General features: G+C 40.8%; 1 protein-coding gene across 1 annotated transcript in view; it reads left to right on the forward strand.

The window, feature by feature from the left end:
- Window positions 1-3,557: 3,557 nt before the first annotated feature.
- The window catches only part of LOC124606783 (metabotropic glutamate receptor 4-like), a gene marked incomplete at its 3' end in the record, with an annotated part of 1,427,722 nt that continues 1,409,756 nt past the window's right edge, over window positions 3,558-21,523 (forward strand). Inside the window, exon 1 of the mRNA XM_047138846.1 lies at window positions 3,558-3,641. The remainder of the gene's footprint in view (window positions 3,642-21,523) is intronic.

The raw sequence follows: 21,523 nt of genomic DNA on the forward strand, positions 1-21,523 counted from the left end.
GGCGTTGGTTTGCTCTCGAAGGTGATGACAATAATCCTGTCACAAAACTGGTCACAGTAACACACACTCTGCGCTGCCGTCCTATTCATGATGACTCCTACTCCCATACTATCACCTCCTGCTGCTGTTGATGTTACCCGATATTCGTCTTACTGGAAAACCTTATCTTCTTTCCATTTTACCTCACTGATCCCCAATACATCTAGAATGACCCTTCACACTCCCCTTTTCAGTTTTTCTAACGTCCCTACCATTTTAAAACTTTTACCACTAGGAGGAAGTTAGCCATTCATTGCTTATACCATCTCTTTTTCACTGTTATCTCCCCTATGGGAGTCCCCTTCCGGAGATCCGAATGGGGGACTAATCCGAAATCTTTTGCCAACGGAGAGAATATGATGCTTTCGCAGTTGGCAGCCACATGTCTTATTGATACACAATATGTCTCGTCAATGTGCTGGTTTCCATTGCCTTCCGCATTCTTATGCCTTTTATCATAGCTGATTCTTTCGCTTTTAAGGGTCACTTTCCCACTGCAAAGGCAAGAAAGTGCCCAGAATGTCTCTCCACTACTTGGCCGTTTTGACAAGGCCGTTGGCAGAACGAGGGAGGCATCTAATGCTGGCAGACCTCGGCCGAAATTGCGGAACAGTTCCATTAAAAATTTTATTCCAATAAGACAATACCTGTAATTCACGGGTTCAATTCTGAGGTCTAACTATGCCAGCATATTCCTATTGGTTTAGTGAATGGCTAATTTTTTTGGGAATTACTAGATCGAAACAAATTGATACAAGTTCTGAGAACGATTATACCACTTCAAAAGTTGGTCGTATTATTTTACTCAGAAGTCAACAGACTTGGCCGACAGCTGTGGCTGCTTGTGTGTCTCACATGTGTGAGGAATAATTTCTTCCAAATATACACTTAACTCTGACGGAGCATAATATGCCCACGTACAAATGTGGGTGCGTGAGTTGTTCAGTGTCGTAATTGAAAATTGCCAATTAACTAAAGTACTCATGCGTCCTTTACGTGACTGAGCCCCATACATCAAATGTGGGACTCACAAAATTAAAATAACTTTGTTGAGGCTGGTATCTTAACAATCTTGAGAATAAATTTCAGACAGTTACCTGAAGTAATGTATATGAGATTTCCATTTTCTCCTTCTCTCCTGTAATACCGATCTCAACATGCGTACACAGTTAGTGAATAAGGCAGTTCAGGTAAATTTATTCCGATTCTGGAAATTTATCAACTCATTGGCATCGAACTCCTTAGAGAAGAAAGTTTTTGCCAAATCATAAAGTCATTAGCTTAACTGTGTATTTTTCTTAAGCATTTCATGCATCCTGAGACTACCTAGGCTCAGCATTTAAAGTTAGGCCTATTTTGTCAGTATAGAGTAAAAAGCTGTATGAGGTGAGCATTCGCATGTGCCAAGAGGAATTTTTGTCTCCAAAATATATTGATAGAAAAATCACTGACTATGGTGTGTCGTAAGATTTGTCCATTAGCGCTCCGACGACCATGAATATCAGTAAGTTACCACTACAGGTAAACCACATTCAACAGTACCGTAGGAACTGTACACGTACTCCATGGGAACCTCAATAATTTTCATTCGATATGTGGAATAAACTATGTTTAATGATTTGAATAGACAAATGATGAGGCATTTCGCTTCTTTGCGTCGGGAGTTACAGGCCATGCATTGCATTTTCTTTTTCATAAGGAAACGAAAGGAGAGATACCATCATTTTTATTTTGTATTGCCTTTGATCGTTTTGTGAAATCTCCTTTTAAAGGCTTCCTGGCAGGAGTGTATGGAAGTTGGCCGAAAAGTAACGAATTAGTAGCAATGACATGCAGAAAGTTATCGATTTATTCCACTCTGAAATATTTCTGGGGAGTTTTTTTCTTAATTGTGGTACCATATTTTCATTATTCGTTCATTCGTACGGAATTTGAAAATTACTTGTGCATAATCATTCTCTACGATAAGTTGCTACATGTGTACTTCTAGTTCCTTGTCGTAGAGAATGCATATTCTGGCTACTTTAGATCTGTATAAATGAATGTATAAATACTATCAGCAGATAAATACTTTCTGAAACACGTGTGCGTCTTACCACACTACGACAGTGTCGAAATTGCCTAGCGCTTGTATCATGAATACGATAAGAGGCAGTTGACGAACTGTTAACAGTCGCAATATTTCGGAATCATTCTGGAAGTCGTTGGATTGCTAGGAAGTGAGTGAGAAGCTTCACCCTGTTTCGCTGTTTAATGTGATGCTATCGAACATCTTTTTTTAAAGTGGTTTTGTTGTGTGGCATGCGTAGAATCCATATAGACCCGCTAATAAACATTTCAGATCCCTGGAGCATTCTGTCGTGCAATTTGTCTCGAGTGGCGAACATAGATAAGAATGAGTGACTTCTGTCAGCAGCCATGAGCGTGTTTCACGAGACGTCACACAACCCGGAGGCACGGATGAAAGGACAAAAGGCAGTTGACTCTAAATAATGAAAAGTGTGAAATCACCCACATGAGAACCAAACGAAGCCGCTAAATTTCGTTTGTACGATAAATGACACAAATTTAAACGCTGTGAATTCAATTACATATTTAGGGATTACAATTACGTATAACTTAAGTTCGAAAGATCGCAAAGGTCATGTTGTGGGGAAAGCGAACCAATGACGGTGTTTTATTGGCAGCACATTTAGAAGATGCAACAGGTCGACTAAAGAGACTGCCTACGCTACTCTTGTCCATCCTCCGGTAGGGTACTGCTGTGCACCATGGAATCCCTATCACATAAGACTGACGGATGTCATCCAGAAAAGCTCAAAACAGAGTAGCTCGTTCTGAATTGACGGTAATAGGGGTAAGAGTGTCACGGATGCGATAGCCTAGGTGGGATGCCGATGATTAAAATAAAGGGGGTTTTCCGTTGTGGCTGGATATTTTCACCAAATTTCAATCTCCCACTTCTTCTTCCAATGCAAAGTATTTTGTTGAATAACACCCCACCTACATAGGGACAAATAATCATCGTAATAAAGTAAGACAAATCAGAGGTCGCCTGGATAGCTTTAAGTGTTCAGTTTCCTGCACGTTCTTCGAGAGTGTAACGGTAGAGAAATAGTTTGAAGGTGATTCGATGAAACACTCTCTGCCACTTAATCCTGAATTGCAGAACAGTTATGTATATAGGAAAGTCCCAGTTTTATGTTGGCAACATGCGCAGCACACTATGCTCAGTTCGTGGATATTCCTACCCTGTGACTGACAACAGCAGCTTGTTCTAAATGCTCTGACTTGCTTGAAACTCTACATTATTAACCTTTTACATTACAACAGAATGAGCAGGACTATTATCAATTTTCATTCCGTAATCATTTATCAGGAGTTACTTAGAACAATAGACGTTAATTTTATTACCTAAATTTAATTGTGTCACTGGTGAAATGAGATTGATTATTTTGAATCAAGAAATTTTACATCCTTAACATTCAATAATGGTCTTGTATTGTTTTACAGGTAAGGTCTGCTTCGCGGAGATGCACAAACTGTTCCGAGGGAAGGGAGACAGGCTATTCGTCCTTTTTTCGGAAAAGGTGCTTCCCAAGGTAAAGTTTATTGATTTAAAATTTAGTGTATGATTTTCTTTTTTGATCTCTCAATGGTTTCTGAATTCTCAGAACTCCTTGAATGCAATACTGCAGAGAGCTACTTTCTGTTCGTAAACATTTATTATTTTGGAGATTTCTTTTACTATTCATGTTAAAGTTACGTCAAAAGAACCAAGCCTTATCAAGAATATCTGTATCGTGTTTGCTGGCACTGCTAACTGCATGTTATAATTCTCCGTTCATTGTGTACACAGGGGACAGCAGAGAAGTGCGCTGAAATTCTCTCCACTTAATATTAATGAAGAGTCTCTCAGCTTCAAACAAGTTTCATTAAGATAGTTGCCTTATTTCAGCAACGGAAGCTCGATATTTGTTCGCAAACAGAGGGAGGAACGATATTTAAAACTTCACCTTGGTACTAACGATATCTATCAGGATACTCTTCCATTGGTTTAATGGACTTCAATGCAGTCGATAGCACATTATTTCAGTTGCAGCACACAGTCTTTTTCTGCCAAAAAGAGGAGTCCCACTTCAATAAACGTCTGTCAGTTAGGTTTTTCATTTATTTCATCCACAAAATGAGATAGAGTAAAGTTTGTAAAATATTAATCTACAGATGCTGCAGTCTATTGATTGTACTGAAAACGTTATCACCAAAAATCTGTTTACATGTGGGGAAACGTGGAAATCAAAAGGCACAAAATCTCCTTAATAAGGTGTATTTTACGATAATTCATCCTCCCCTCACTTTTCTCATGCACTAACACAGTATGACACATAGTAGCTTATTAATGGGGGCAATGTTGCTCCCTTGTATCGAAGTAAGCAAAAGCGCTTACGGAAACTGCTTTTGCTAATTGTAACGCAGCTAAGCAGCGATGCGACCCCCTGATTCTTTGTCTATATGCTGCTTCGTCGCACGTTGAGAAAACATTACTACGACAGCCATAGTAGCTCAGGCTGAGGAAGCAAATCAACAATGTCTTGTTCAATGAAACCATCCCAGCGTTTGTCATGAATGATTTCGGGATACCACGGAAAACAAGTCTCTGGATGGTTAGGTGGCCGTCTTCCCGAACGCATTCCTTGTCAGACCCTTAACACTGAGCTACTTTTTGCCCAGTTATTTATTAAACTGGAGTAGGATGAAATTTTATATCTTAATATTTTAAAATAGAATAGCATAACTTCTCTATAGAGCAGAAATCACATTTGACAGCAAAAGTATCACACCTAAACTAAAATTTTGGAAGTACTCCGGCTGCCGCTGTGTTTTTAAATTAATGTGCGTGGATAATGAAATCCCTGATGAAAACGGTCTTTTTTTCCTACGAGTTTTGACCCATGAAAATACTGTTATACCGCAGTCTGACTTATTTCGTGATTAATTTGACAGAAACAAACTTACTTCGATGATCCGTTCGACTGGATATCTGGATTGCTTAATTCCCTGTTATGATCAAATTTCTTACCAACTGAACTAAGACTTCACCCTGCAAAAGCTTAGGATTTCCACCTTATACCGAGCGAGGTGGCGCAGTGGTTAGCACACTGGACTCGCATTCGGGAGGACGACGGTTCAATCCCGTCTCCGGCCATCCTGATTTAGGTTTCCCGTGATTTCCCTAAATCGCTTCAGGCAAATGCCGGGATGGTTCCTTTGAAAGGGCACGGCCGATTTCCTTCCCCATCCTTCCCTCACCCGAGCTTGCTCTCCGTCTCTAATGACCTCGTTGTCGACGGGACGTTAAACACTAATATCCTCCTCCTCCTCCTGCACCTTATAAGGAAAACATACGCAGCGACCATACTCGCTCGCAGATGTAATACAGAATACTTTCTTACAAAGAACATGATACTGTAAAATTTTCCTACAACACTGCTAAGGATATTTATTTACTTATGAAATGCAGCATGACGTAGTAAGTCATGGTTCGAAGATATCGTCGGGAACTTACTGCATGACGTAGTAAGTCATGGTTCGAAGACATCGTCGGGAACTTACTTTTCAAAGCATGACGTAGTAAGTCATGGTTCGAAGATATCGTCGGGAACTTACTTTACGGAACCTGGAAGACATCATAGAAGCGAATAGTGATGAATACTTGAACTGGAAAAACCGTATAGTAGACTTGTTAAACAGTTCACGTTCAGCTCATTTTAACACAAGAATAATTTTCGGCATTTGGGATACAGAAGTCAGTAAGTTAATATAGTCTGCATATAATATAGTCTGCATATTTTAAATCATTGATATTGAATGGGGGTAATGCTCTTGGGTGACTCGAAGATTGGGCGAAAAGTATTCATTGTACCAAATTAATTAAATAGAATTATGTATGGAGTTCGCACATCCACATCTTGCACTTACCTTTTAAAGCGGCTGGGATTATTAATCACAGCCTCACAGTATATTTATTTACTTATGAAATTAAGCAACAATGCAGCAAAGTTTGAGAGTAACAGAGGTATTTACAAGTATAACACTAGACGGAGGAATGATGTGACTTACCCTGTAATGAATCATTGACGTATAAAAGTGTGAAATATGCACTTGTCAAACTATTTGACAATCTACTCATGGAAATAAAATTCTGGAAGATAGCAAACTTATTGTTAAACAGCTATCTCCTTAAAAAATTTCTTCTATACTGTAGAGTAATTGTTAACAGTTCATTTAAAAAATCATAAGCGTGTAGCCATATAAATACTATTTTCTGAAGTTCGAAATTTATTTGCCTTATTATGTATAGACCTACTACGGCATAGTGACACATTAAATTTCGAAATATTTCACACATTTCTATGTGTCACTATTGAATAATAAATCTATACCTGATGCAGCTTATGCAAGGAATTTGCAGTCAGCGAATAAATTTCGAAGTATTTCGAACAGCTGTGCTTCGTAAACGGTGTGTTTTCTTTCAGACATGCTTGTCAGTATTTTTTAATTATTTTTTACATAGTTGTATGTAAGAGTTCTATGTTTTTCTTGTTGACACATTCAGCATCATAAGGTTTAGCGTGAAACTGATTTACGGTACAAGTAACTAACTAACTGTCCATCTCCCGCTATCTGAAGGTCTGAACCATATGGAGAAAGAGTATTATTTCAAAGATAACCGTAACGAAGGCAAAAGATCACAGTTGTATACCATTACTGAATAATGCGTAAGTCCATGGCCATATTATGTGTATGTATGTGTGGATAAAGATAAGATTCCGTACCACTTGACAACTAGCAAAGGTCGGGTTCTTAAGACAAAAAGCTGAGAATGTGAAACACAATAACAGTTACGTGAAAAGCATTTACCAAACTCAGTCAGCTGCCAAATACAAATGCAGTCAAATCCAAAATGCAGTGAGAGTATCCTGTGCTGCAAGGTCGTCCGTTATATTGTAGCCACTGGTGGAGAAAGGCTGTGTACTAACAGGCGTTGATCACACGACTGAAGGAGCTGATGATAGCCTGTGGCGGCCTCTTATCCACTGGCAGCAGTATTTGTAACGACTGGTGCCAACCTCGGAACTACGAATAGTGACGACCGGCGTGGTGTCTGAAGCGAACGACACCACAATTGGAACCTGAAAAGTAAGATTAATTTACGTGAAATACCGTAATCAGTGTTTCAAAAACCAGTTGGTGGCTATACCACAACAAGCCGGAGACTTTGTTTATAGAGTATTCGTGAAGATAACGAAATGCAAAGATGTGTAAGGTGAAGTAAAAATATTTACTCAGCTCGGTTGTGAATCCATTTATCACGTTTTGACCACCTTGTCTCTAAAATCACACAATGTAAGCTTTCACGGCTGGTACTGACATAACTTCCGGGCTAATTGGCCGTGGTTGATGTATAAAACGTTTGCTCTCCGACTGCAGGAGAAATCTTCAGATGTTCACCATTTCACCTCTGAAGATGTCTCTCGCAGTCGGAGAGGAAACGTTTGGGGAAAGTTTTATACATCGTCCACAGCCTATTAGCCAGGAAGTTGTGTTTCCTCTAGAATCTTTAGATTTTTTATGAGTTCCCCATCAATTAATGCGAATTACAAAATAGGACAACATTTGTAAATAAAATCCTTAAAATAAGGTAGTTAAGTGACAGAAGGCGACAAGTATTTATGTCTCAAGTAGAACTAAGATAATTTTATCGAATAAAATGGAAATCATATTTTCTGTTGACGCTTGATTTCAGTGTCCGGAAGCGTCCTAATGTCATGAACACTGAAAATAAAGAGTTATGAAATGATTCTGCATTCACCAAAAAACAGGTGATAAAACTGTTCAGTAATGTCTACTTTCTTATTAGCGCTACTATTTCGCGAGAAATCACTTGAAACGTGTTCGCAGTTGCGAATACCTACAACCATCGGCTGTATAAGGGAATGACGACAGTGAAAAGTTATGCCGGACTGGAAGTCGAACTCTGATTTCCCCTCTCTACGCGAGCGGTAGCCTCAATCGCTTTTGCTATTAGTGCACGATTCACAGTCAGACTCAAATTTCCATATGTCGTCGTTCCTGCGTCACAGCCTGTACTGGTACTCACAGTCTGTAATCCCCTGCAGGGGAGGACATTTTAATGAAAGTCGCTGAATGGTATAGGCGGATAAGCATGTCCGAAGGAACATGGCGTCGTTCCTTAAGGCACTGGTACTCCAATACCGCGCGAGAAATTAATTTAGACATGTCTAAGTTCACTGCAGCAACGCGACACACTGCAGAGCGTGACGTTTAAGCCCGCTTCCGTCTTCAACATCCATCGAAAGCTAAAGTTCCTGCAATGTGTGACCGGCTATCATCCGCGAATCATAAATTAAGATAGAGTATTTCGGATTCGGAGCGGCCGATTTCATTCCAAAGCTGCCTATTGCCGAACGTTCTCCATAGCTTTCTACTGCCGAACCCAGCCTCGAGACTGCGTCGTCGACTGGGACGCATAAGACCTTGCGTCATCAGCGCGTCGCATTTTTAAATCGTCATTGACATCACACTGCCCTCTGTGTTACAACGGAAACAAAACATTAAAAATTTACACCTATGAATTTAGCCTTTCCTATCAGCGATTTACTGCCTGCAACCTGTATTGTGTGTTTATTCGTTCCCTTCTAACTGAAAAATTACATACTGAGATATTTTTGCATTATTGGTTTACACAAAGAAAACATCTTTATAATTTAACATAAGAATTAAGTGGCCAGTTACTGTGAATGGTCTTTCGATCATTTTTCTCCAAGTGTCCTCAGAGTATGTAATGCATGCACAACACTCAAATAAAAGCAATGTTTGTGGCTAGACTGTGGTGATGTCATAATACGTGGTCCTTTGAAGAATAGGATACTTTAATTTGGTTTGTTTGCCTGAAAAATAGTTTGTCGCTTCTAACGTTAGAACTATTAGTTGTATGAATGCATTGCGCTCGAGCATTGTATTATAAAGAAGTGCATTTCATTTTCATCTCGTTTGAGTTCCTAGCATCTATTGTTCTCATACAATTAGTTTCTTAAGCAAAGTACAATAAATTTAAAAATTAAAGCATTCTATGCGGTGATACACTCGTATCACCGGCGGGTGAAGCTTTGGAATTAATATAACATTACGGGATCGTAACATTTAATATGTAAGACTGTTACATAGCGACATTTTATTTCAGTGGACATTCTCGCCATGACCCCTTATCGATCAGTTCTTGCGGATGTGATGCATCTTGGTCTTGTGTTCGTTGTCTCTAGTGCCTTGGTGTTTACCTGGTATACAGTTCCGACCGTGAAACTGGACTATGACTATACTTCCCCATAGGCAAGCACGTTTGAAACCATTACGTTCTCAGCATCCGTTATCTTACAGTTGGCACATCCAGACAGGCATCGTGATTAGCCATAGCTTCATCTCGCTGAAAACTGCTACAAAAATACTGAATAAAAGTAACGAGCAAACACTCTTGCGAAAACCTACAGACTTTATGGTGGTATTCTTCGGCTCTCACAAGACCTTGATTACATACATAGGCTAATAACAGCTACAGAGGCACATAGTCAATCATTTTTCCTCGCTACATTCGCGACTGTGACGACAAGAAACCTAACATGTAGTTTCTTGGAATAAACCATCAGTCACAAACTTTGCAGTAGAATGCCATACTGCATTAAGTTCCTCTTTTATTTGTACTAAGAGAAGTATATTCAAACGGGAACTCTGTTTCAGACGAAATCATAGAGTCAGTCGTAGCAAAGGAACGTCCTGAACGAAGACCACAGTAACAACTGTCCTCATACATAAACTAGTGTACAAAACCTAAGGACGAAAGCAGCTTTCGCGTAACTACCAAGTAACACAGTTCCATGAATCTTGGACCACACATATAAAGAACTGCTATAGTATAATTTAGCGCAGTACAGTATACTGTAGTGTACACAGTAAGGGAAAGAAATAACCAATGAGAAGAACAGAAATGACACTTTTATTGCAAGACAGTAATTGCAATGTGGGTCACCCTGATCGATAGTGGTCCCTGGACATTGTAAACACCGAGACATGGTTCTTAAAAGGGTGCGTGAGTACATTATCCGTTTTCAAAAGTCGCGATATGAGGGCATGTCCAGCATTGTCGAAGATTATCTTTCTGGTCGTCCAGATGTTACGGTGCGGGGAGACACAGTGTTGGATGAGCTACTGATGCCCAAATCTTTGTACACGATACACTCACCCGTCAACATTATTGTGACACTGCATTCCTCCCCAGCGTGCATCTCGTCAGTGGTGCATTTGGCGCTGACGTCACTTTTTTGGATGACAATGTGCGACAGCATCGAAGAGCAGAGGTTGGTTGTGTCTTGGAGCGAGGAAATATTGGGCGAATGGGCTGGCCTACCCGTTCTCCTACTAAAATCCTATTGAGCACGTCTAGGATGCGCCGAGGTCTGTTGCATCAGGTTCACATTATAAAGTGCCTTTTCACGCTGCATATTCAACAACTTGGTCTCAAATCTGGAGTTAGTCATTATCTTGAAGTGAAACGCACCGAAGGGTATATCCAAGTATTAAAGTGTGAAGTTTTACTTAGCTGATTGTCTTGATGTGGGCTTCGGTTTCTTCTTTAGAGGAATGGTGGTATGGTATGATGGTATGTATAGGATGCTCAACAGCGAAGTTAGCAACGCCAGTACTCAACTGTTGGGATGCGAATGTGGTTTTGTTCAGGGAACAGCATGCAGCAGACAGTAAAATATAAAATATCATTGTCAGCCACTCTGGGACATTCTCTCTCACTCACACTCACACTTTCACATCAACAAATGTATGCCTCAAGGCAGTGTAATGGTACTTGAATTACGTAAACATTACGGCAGCTCACCTGAACCTCTCGATACCAGCAACATTCTACTGTGTTTCTATAAAGTAGTTAACATGTTTCTGAGACAACATTCAGATTTGATTTCACTAATGTAGAGGTACTTTGATACATCGATATATTTATGTTGCAATGATATTATTCTTACGTGTATTCTTTCTTTTGTTACTATGATCTTTGTCATACTTATAACTCTGGTTTTTGGGCGCGTAAGCGGTTATTAGTTAGAGAGTCGGACCTTGAGAAAGTAAAGTCTTGCACGTCATGTTGGAAACACGCATAACGTAGTCAGCTTATAAAATGTGAACTTTAACAGTGAGGGAGATGTTTTCAAGTGTTTTTGTATTGTGAAGTGATGTTTTGTGTGTTACGTGATATTGCAACAAAAGCAATAAAAAGGAAGTGTCACTTAAATTCGGAGTGCTGATTACTTTTTTACATCACCATTGTGCTAACTTTCAAAGGTTTAATCTTCAAGAATGGTTTGTGAAACACATCTATAAAACCTTTGAATATAGCAGAATAAAACCTAGGCCTCTTTGCATCCGAGCTTGGAATCATCACCACCTAGATTTTCGACGATTGAGCCATGATTTTACAACGAGACCAGCGTGGGAAACACGAAAAGATGAGTGCCTAGTTTATTCATTATTACATGAAATGACTTTATTAACTGTGCTCTAATGACACCTGCCACATAATAACTTTGTTGTTGCCAGAAAATGCAGTATTTAGCAGCATGAGCAACACCACAATCATTATTAAATTTTGACCTTTGTTGTGGTAGGGTTGTTAGAGCAGTTAATGATTAAAATACTCGTACGCGGAATGTAACTACAAAGCATCTAAAACAGTGTTACAGGGGAGTGTGTCCGCTTGAGCAGTCACAATAAAGAGGAAACAATCACCCTGGGAACAAAATAAAATCTCCTACCTAAGATACCACTGAGAAGACCAGATATTACGCACAATCTCAAAACACAGACCACATCTGATTCAGCGTCTTCTAAAACAAAGGGCAGGTCAGATGGATAGCTGCTGGCAGCTGTCATGGCTTGGTGTAAAGCAAATGCTGTTAAAATTTGGCATACGGATACATGGACACAAGTACTGCATACTAGTAGATCATGTTGCCGGAGGAGGAATCCATGCGTCAGAGGATGGTGTACTATCCGTAGGCGCCTTTTGTTTTATGTACTTCCTCCCACCCCAGCGACCGGAGGGAAGAACAGCCCTGCCGTGTCGTTCGTTTCACCGGCAGCTACTTCTTGTTCCTCAACGCTAACTGTTCCTCTTCCCACAGAAGCATGACCGTCTGCTTCAATAGTAGGTAGACGCGGCTCGTGGTGAAGGCTCACACACTTATCGATCGGCGGAATTAACCTAGACCTCGAGCTAGTCTACAGGGCAGACTGTCACCACAAACAAGATTGCAGGAAGGGGGGGGGGGGGGGGAGGAGAAAGGGGGGGGGGGAGCTGGACTCTAGACTCTAGCCAAACATTTACATACTGCATCTTCTTTCCGTTTTGTAATTAACTACAAAATAACATCAAAAGCTAACATCAAGATAAAATCTGAAGGTAGATTCTTTATGCCCCAACGTCACATTTCCAGACAGTTTACCACAGAAAATCGTACTGAAAGACGAGTTTTGGAGAGATCTTTAGTGTTTCGTATGTTACCTTCTGTGCATGCTTGATGCTTTTAGCATTTTCGTTTCTAAACTTCAAAGGTTTAGTGTTTTGTGTTCTCAAACCGTGCACTGCTCTGTTACTCTGTTAAAATTAGATGTATATCCTTGCCTCAGTTATCACAGTTTTTTAAGTTAAAATGAACAGTCGAGATCGCAGTAATAGTTGTTAATTCACTGGTTTCGACTTACGTAAAAGCTATCTTCAGAATTTTTTGCTCCCTAGGGCTGGTGCTGGCGGCTCCTCGATTTTCTCGTGACACCACGGTTTGAATGTACGGCTGTAGTACACGAAAAAACTGAGGAACCGCCAGCACCGGGCATAGGGGGCCAAAAACTCTGAAGATGGCTTTTACATAAGTCGAAACCGGTAAATAAAGAACTATTACTGCGATCTCGACTATTAATCTGTACATACAGCATCAGGTCGCTGCTCTCTACAGACCATATCGTCTAAATTTATGTACATAGTTTTCGTTTTTGACTCACGTTGATATCGGGTCTGGGCGCACCAAGATCCTTTACTTTCATCCTAACTGCTTGTTTCAAAATTTTGGTTGATAAATTGCACAATGAATTCATATTGCGTGGTTTTCGAATTCGTGGATGCTGCTGTTATTCGCAAGAACGTAAAACTCATTAAACACATGCGTAAAACTCTCACAAAACTAAACCTGCTAATAACGCAGTCAGCAAGCAAAGAAAATAAAGTTACGGGACATATTTCATTCACGAGTGGTATTTCGCTCGCTTTTGCTCTAATCATTCGTGAAACTGTTGAAAGGTGGTGATACTTACGTTGCCGTACTCTAGCGCACTCTTGGCAGGACATTTGAAAACGTATCCTAACGCTGGGTGGAACAGCCAATGCCAGAAATAAAAAACTGCCTCGAACGCTACCGACACAATAATACTAAACTTCCGCTAATGACACAATTAATCATAGTAGAGATATGTAGAAACAGGTATTCGATAGGGAAATTTCAGCAACCCTGTGCATGCCCTTTTCATGTAAGCTTAGGCTAAAACACCAGAGCTTTCGGGACGTTCACAATAGCTGTATTCCGAGGAAGCCACGCACTCATACTTCTGCTAGATCTAGCTAAGCGGTATTTCAAGGAGCAGCCTTCAACTAGCTATTATCTTTTTAAAAAACATCACTTGACATCACATAGCAACAGCTCCAAAAACATTGACCTCCATTAATTAAGTGCGTGTGGGAAAAATGCGAAGCGCTTTCTGATAGTTTAAGTTCTATACTACGTTATTCAGAATTTTTCTTTAATATATATTTTGGGGTGACTTCGTCTCAGATCCTTTAATTACGAGCCGCACCTGATAGTGAAGTGTCTGTATGCATGGTGGCAGCACGTTCAGAAATCGCATTTGTATTCTTAGCTGCGGCATCTGTTGCTTCGTTACCCTGAATGCCAACGTGTCCTGGTACCCGGCAAAACGACACCTGCTTGCGCTGCCTCTGTAAATGGAAATGGGTATCGTGAGTCAGCTGAAGATTGTTTTCTACTGCTTAGACGTGAAGAGTAGCCTGAAGAGCACTTAAGGAGTGACTGCAAATGAGGAATTTGATAGCAGGAAGACGCCACACGTACTCCAGTGCCTTCAGTATAGTAGTGAAATGATTTGGGTGAAGGTCACGGTTAAAGCAGGCTCAGACATGGTAATTGGATGTCTCTATAGGCTCCCTGGATCAGCAGCTGTTGTGGCTGAGCACCTGAAGGATAATTTGGAAAATATTTCGAGTAGATTTCCCCACCATGTTATAGTTCTGGGTGGAGATTTTAATTTGCCGGATATAGACTGGGAGACTCAGACGATCATAACGGGTGGCAGGGACAAAGAATCCAGTGAAATTTTTTTTAAGTGCTTTATCTGAAAACTACCTTGAGCAGTTAAACAGAGAACCGACTCGTGGCGATAACATATTAGGCCTTCTGGTGACAAACAGACCCGAACTATTTGAAAAAGTTAACGCAGAACAGGGAATCAGCGATCATAAAGTGGTTACGGCATCGATGATTTCAGCCGTAAATAGGAATATTAAAAAGGGTAGGAAGATTTTTCTGTTTAGAAAAAGTGACAAAAAGCAGATTTCAGAGTACCTGTTGGCTCAACACAAAAGTTTTGTCTCAAGTACAGATAGTGTTGAGGATCAGTGGACAAAGTTCAAAACCGTCGTACATAATGCGTTAGATGAGTATGTGCCAAGCAAGATCGTAAGAGATGGAAAAGAGCCACCGTGGTACAACAACCGAGTTAGAAAACTGCTGCGGAAGCAAAGGGAACTTCACAGCAAACATAAACATAGCCAAAGCCTTGCAGACAAACAAAAATTACGTGAAGCGAAATGTAGTGTGAGGAGGGCTATGCGAGAGGCGTTCAATGAATTCGAAAGTAAAGTTCTATGTACTGACTTGGCAGAAAATCCTAAGAAATTTTGGTCTTATGTCAAAGCGGTAGGTGGATCAAAACAAAATGTCCAGACACTCTGTGACCAAAATGGTACTGAAACAGAGGATGACAGACTAAAGGCCGAAATACTAAATGTCTTTTTCCAAAGTTGTTTCACAGAGGAAGATTGCACTGTAATTCCTTCTCTAGATTGTCGCACAGATTACAAAATGGTAGATATCGAAATAGACGACAGAGGGATAGAGAAACAATTAAAATCGCTCAAAAGAGGAAAGACCTCTGGACCTGATGGGATACCAGTTCAATTTCACACAGAGTACGCGAAGGAACTTGCCCCCCTTCTTGCGGCGGTGTATCGTAGGTATCTAGAAGAGCGTAGCGTTCCAAAGGATTGGAAAAGGGCACAGGTCATCCCCGTTTTCAAGAAGGGACGTCGAGCAGATGTGCAGAACTATAGACCTATATCTCTAACGTCAATCAGTTGTAGAATTTTGGAACACGTATTGTGGACTTTTCTGGAGACTAGAAATCTACTCTGTAGGAATCAGCATGGGTTTCGAAAAAGACGGTCATGTGAAACCCAGCTAGCGCTATTCGTCCACGAGACTCAGAGGGCCATAGATACGGGTTCACAGGTAGATGCCGTGTTTCTTGACTTCCGCAAGGCGTTCGATACAGTTCCCCACAGTCGTTTAATGAACAAAGTAAGAGCATATGGACTATCAGACCAATTGTGTGATTGGATTGAGGAGTTCCTAGATAACAGGACGCAGCATGTCATTCTCAATGGAGAGAAGTCTTCCGAAGTAAGAGTGATTTCAGGTGTGCCGCAGGGGAGTGTCATAGGACCGTTGCTATTCACAATATACATAAATGACCTTGTGGATGACATCGGAAGTTCACTGAGGCTTTTTGCGGATGATGCTGTGGTGTATCGAGAGGTTGTAACAATGGAAAATTGTACTGAAATGCAGGAGGATCTGCAGCGAATTGACGCATGGTGCAGGGAATGGCAATTGAATCTCAATGTAGACAAGTGTAATGTGCTGCGAATACACAGAAAGATAGATCCTTTATCATTTAGCTACAAAATAGCAGGTCAGCAACTGGAAGCAGTTAATACCATAAATTATCTGGGAGTACGCATTAGGAGTGATTTAAAATGGAATGATCATATAATGTTGATCGTCGGTAAAGCAGATGCCAGACTGAGATTCATTGGAAGAATCCTAAGGAAATGCAATCCGAAAACAAAGGAAGTAGGTTACAGTACGCTTGTTCGCCCACTGCTTGAATACTGCTCAGCAGTGTGGGATCCGTACCAGGTAGGGTTGATAGAAGATCCAACGGAGAGCAGCACGCTTCGTTACAGGATCATTTAGTAATCGCGAAAGCGTTACGGAGATTATAGATAAACTCCAGTGGAAGACTCTGCAGGAGAGACGCTCAGTAGCTCGGTACGGGCATTTGTCAAAGTTTCGAGAACATACCTTCACCGAAGAGTCAAGCATTATATTGCTCCCTCCTACGTATATCTCGCGAAGAGACCATGAGGATAAAATCAGAGAGATTAGAGCCCACACAGAGGCATACCGACAATCCTTCTTTCCACGAACAATACGAGAATGGAATAGATGGGAGAACCGATAGAGGTACTCAAGGTACCCTCCGCCACACACCGTCAGGTGGCAATGCGGAGTATGGATGTAGATGTAGATGTAGATGTACACTGTGAATGTACCGGGTAAGGGAATCGAAGTAATACAGCGAAGCCTATTACATTACTCTGCTTTGACCCATCAATGTGAACCACCACACAGTCACATAAAACTCTGTAAAACATCGCTCTGAAACCATACTCTGGAGTAAAATTCCTTCTCTACACTGAAAAATCAAAAAAATTCTGGCTCTCCTTAGTAACGATGACGTCGAACGGCTCCAACCTCGATGAAGAAATGTGGTCCGCATTAAGAACTGCTTAGTCCTGAATGTCGAATGTCTTCGCAGCCTGTTTCTGAATAGCCGCTTTGTAGGAGGGCCAGCAACGGTGTGGAATGCCGCGGATCGTGGAATGGAGAGTGGGCTCCATGCTTGACCTATCAGGTTGACCTGCCGCCGGATGAAGAGAGGTAGTTCAGCAGCCTGAACACCGAGGCTGGGGATGGGACTTGCCCTACATGCTCTTGTCGACAACCACAGCATCGATAATCAAAAGATAGAATGGCCTAACTGAGGCATGAAACGTGCAACCATTGTCAAGGCGGGAGCGCACAAAAACGCCTTGTAAAACTGGAGCAAACTTTTTCGGTCTGGTCCCCGTGACCTGCGGCAGAGGTAGTTTAAAATATTCAATGCATATAAACTTTTGGCCTCAATTTTCTTAAAATGTGGTAACCATGTGAGACGCCCATCAAATGCGAGACACAGAAACATCGCGGAATTTAAATTGAGAAGTGTTGTTCGTTTGAGGAATAGGTAAGAGAAAAGGGCGACAAGAATGATTAAAGTTAACACAGAAATGTTTTATAAGGAAAAGGGAAATGATTACGTCCGCTGGTTTACCTCTTCTGTGTACATAATTAACTTTTGAAATATTTGGGAAAATAGTTTAATTCTGAAAATACCAAGGAAATAAAGTATCTGAAATCTTAACCTTTTGGATTCTGAGACATTTCACACAATATGAGGACGCAATTTGAAATAACAATTGAAATTACAGATCTTCCTTCTGCAACCTCGCAAAGCTATTTGACCACCATTCACCGCAACGTTCCTCCAAGTCTGTTCATTAGGAAGAGAAACAGAGACACTATAAAAAGCAAAGAGTTTAAATCTTTGTCAGAGACAATGCTGGCACACCTTCAGCAAAATTAATGGAACCGAATTTACAAAATTTTGTGTTTAAAGTTGAACATTATCTCTAAATACGTGGAACATAGGTATTTAGGCTTTAAATAATTAATTTTCTATGCACATAGCTTTTTTATGAACTTTTCTTTATCTTCACGAAAATGTCGATTCTCGCTGGTACTACAAGACCCACAATTCGAAGTGGACTTGATTACGTTACAGCATGCACCAGCTACCATCCAGCAGTTGTGAACAGTACCGATGAAGGAGTAGAACTCTTTACTAGTGCTGTGGACAGCAAGGGAGCACGTTGCAGAGCATGGATTGGCATCCACGGTGATCTCATACCCTGTAAAAACCATATCCTGCCTTTTGTAATGTCCAGGGGGACCATCATGAGCTGCGATGCCTTCAGTTTTATTGTGGTCTTTGAATAAAAGTTTCCTTTATGTTCGTCTCATTCCGTATTTCTTTATTTCCTGTACAATACTGTAACAGTACTTTTTATGTATGGTCCATGTTTGATGTAGTTATGTTATTGCCAGAGTCACATCATGAGAAAATTACCTTCATCTTATGTTTGGCACACCATTGTATTCAGACCCTGCTTGAGATTTGCAGCCGACCGTTGTGGCCGAGTGGTTGTAGGCGTTTCAGTGCGGAACCGCGCTGCTGCTACGGTCGGAGGTTCGAATCCTGCCTCGGGCATGGATGTGTGTGATGTCTTTAGCTTAATTAGATTTGAGTAGCTTCTAAGGCTAGGGGACTGTTGACCTCAGATGTTAAGTCCCATAGTGATTAGAGCCATTTGAACCATTTTGAGATTTGCATCTGGCCGCGGTGGCCCAGCGGTTCTAGGCGCTTCAGTCTGGAACCTCGCGACTGTTACGGTAGCTGGTTCAAATCCTGCCTCAGGCATGGATGTGAGTGGTCCTTAGGTTACTTAGGTTTAAGTAGTTCTTAGTTCTAGGGGACAGATGACCTCACATGTTAAGTCCCATAGTCCTCAGAGCCATTTGAACCATTTGAGATTTGCAAACCCAAAATAAACTTAATTGCTGTTTACATCTGCTCAAAGTTAGTTCAGAAATCTAATCAGTATCGAGAGTGCAGCATTCAGACAAAAAACATTTACCGCCTAACAATCGCTGTTTCCAAAACTTATCTAACACATACATTCCTATGGATACTGGAAGACTTTTAAGACCTTCCAATGTTTCATGGATACATTGGTAGGTTTTTATGGCGATGGTCACTTAGTCCTACTACTGTTTCCTTCATTACGAACATACCCACCTTTCATTCTGCTATATTCTGTCCTTAACGTGATGGTGTTATCCTCTGCATTTCAACACCGTTAGCTCAAATTTAAGAACACGATGGAACCTGATATCTATTGGTTCCTCTGCCCCCAGGTTAGCAGAATGTTTGTGGCATTACAAAGTATTAGTTGTAGAAGATTAACGTTCAATACACACTGTTGTTTTATTTTTCGGAACAGTTATCCTGTCTCGAATTGAACCTTGGAACCACCATCAATGTTTCTAATAACTATGACAAGCAGTTACATCAGTTCAGTGAACTGATGTTGTAATTGAAGTGGTTTACATGGAAAGATATCTCTGCCGACTTTATAGTTACGTATGTTTTCTCGTAAGTGTCTCACTCTTCATCAAAGCCTACTGCACTCATATGCTTCAATTTCAACTCATTTATGCATCCTCAAAGCGCTGTTTAGCTATATTTAAGAGATAAAATCACTGTATGTATCTCGTTTCCATAAGACATGAGAATCTGTTCAGTTAAGTCTGATTAGATCATCCCGCCTTCACTCTTCTTTTACAACTACATTGATTACTTGTCAATTTCTCACTTTGACACATTCTTATGTGGAGTATAATGCTGGCGATGCCGTTGAGAGGAACATAATAAAGTAGGTTAGCTGGAGCTCTGATCCTCGTCGTGTGGTACAGGGGTAGGAGAGAAGGCTCTAACCACAAATTCAAAAGGGTTAAAACACATGCCACCGCCGCTTCAAGTGAATATTTAATTCGCTAAGCGCTCACTGAGCGAAGTTAGAAACTCGGCATCGCACATCACCCACTCACAGAAAATTTTAATCCTGCAGCAGAGGTTAAATTCAGGCCTCGTCCACTGCAAGTCACTTGAGCCATATAATCCCATTTACTAGTCTTCGCAAACGACGCATTACGATGCTTTGCGTAAATTCCATTCCATGTGCCGACTTTTATGGGAGGGTGCGTTTCGAAAGCTGTTCATCCGGTACGCGGGAATTTTGTAGAGTGCAAAAGTCAGATGGAACAAGAGAAAGAAAAACTTTTAGTGATACGTTAAGGGCGCTTTTAAAAGTGGTTAGGAATGTAAAATTTACAATAGTTTGCTGTTTGAAACAATTTTACATCGTTACAAAAATTGTTATGTTAGAATCCTTCTGTGTTTAGGTTGTGTCTCTCCTTTCTGAGGAAACTACAAGAAAAAGATTAGTTTTTTACAATAAGAATATCTGTATGTTGGGACTAGTGGTCAGTACATAAAATAGTTGTGTTCAGTTTCATTCTTCTTTTTAGATTTCCGTACCTCAGTACCTAAAAACGGACTTTGTTGTCCGTCCGTCCGTCTGTATATCTGTCTGACTGTTAAGTGGGGAAACGTGTCAAGTGGAAATATATGTCACATACCAACGTCTATTATACCCTGACGGTGTTTCCAATTTACACTGCTAAGTCAAAGCACGAAAAATGCGTCCATTAATGTCACATATTTCGACACTCGCAAACTCACTCATCAAAACCTACAGGATACTTCCCGTTGTCCTAGAATCATGAAATTTGGTAAGATGCAAGGTTTCACAGTACACAGTCTCACGCGAAAAATTATTTTTTGTTCTTTTTATGTGACTGTCTTTCTGTCCATCCCTCTGTTAAGGCCTCTTTTTCACAAGATTGGCTGCACGCATCAAGTTGAAATATATGCCGATACTAAGGTCTGTAGTCCTTGGGATAGTAAACCTAAGCTTCTAAGACCATGCTGTCAAAAGATATGGGCCGGCCGGTGTGGCCGAGCGGTTCTAGGCTCTTCAGTCTGGAACCGCGCGACCGCAACGGTCGCAGGTTCGAATCCTTCCTCGGGCATGGGTGTGTGTGATGCCCTTATGTTAGTTAGGTTTAAGTAGTTCTAAGTTCTAGGAGACTGATGACCTCAGATGTTAAGTCCCATAGTGCTCAGAGCCATTAGAAACCATTTTAAAAAGATACGGCCATTTTGATACATATTTTAACATTCGCAAACTCATTCATCAGAACCTATAGGGTACATCCTGTGACCTAGAATAATGAAATATGGCAAGAAGCTAGGTTCCACAGTGCAAGGAAAGCCAAACATTCCGGAAATAGTTCATTTGTTATTATGTCACATGAAAAACATTTTTTTTCATTCTCGGAAGCCTTGGACTTTCTGGCAGTCATATCTCGCCAGTATCAAGATCTATAACAGTAAAAATCGTCGAGGTTCTTGATTCCCGCGACGCATG

This window comes from Schistocerca americana, chromosome 3 (assembly GCF_021461395.2).
Source record: "Schistocerca americana isolate TAMUIC-IGC-003095 chromosome 3, iqSchAmer2.1, whole genome shotgun sequence".
In the NCBI taxonomy this organism is placed as follows: domain Eukaryota; kingdom Metazoa; phylum Arthropoda; class Insecta; order Orthoptera; family Acrididae; genus Schistocerca; species Schistocerca americana.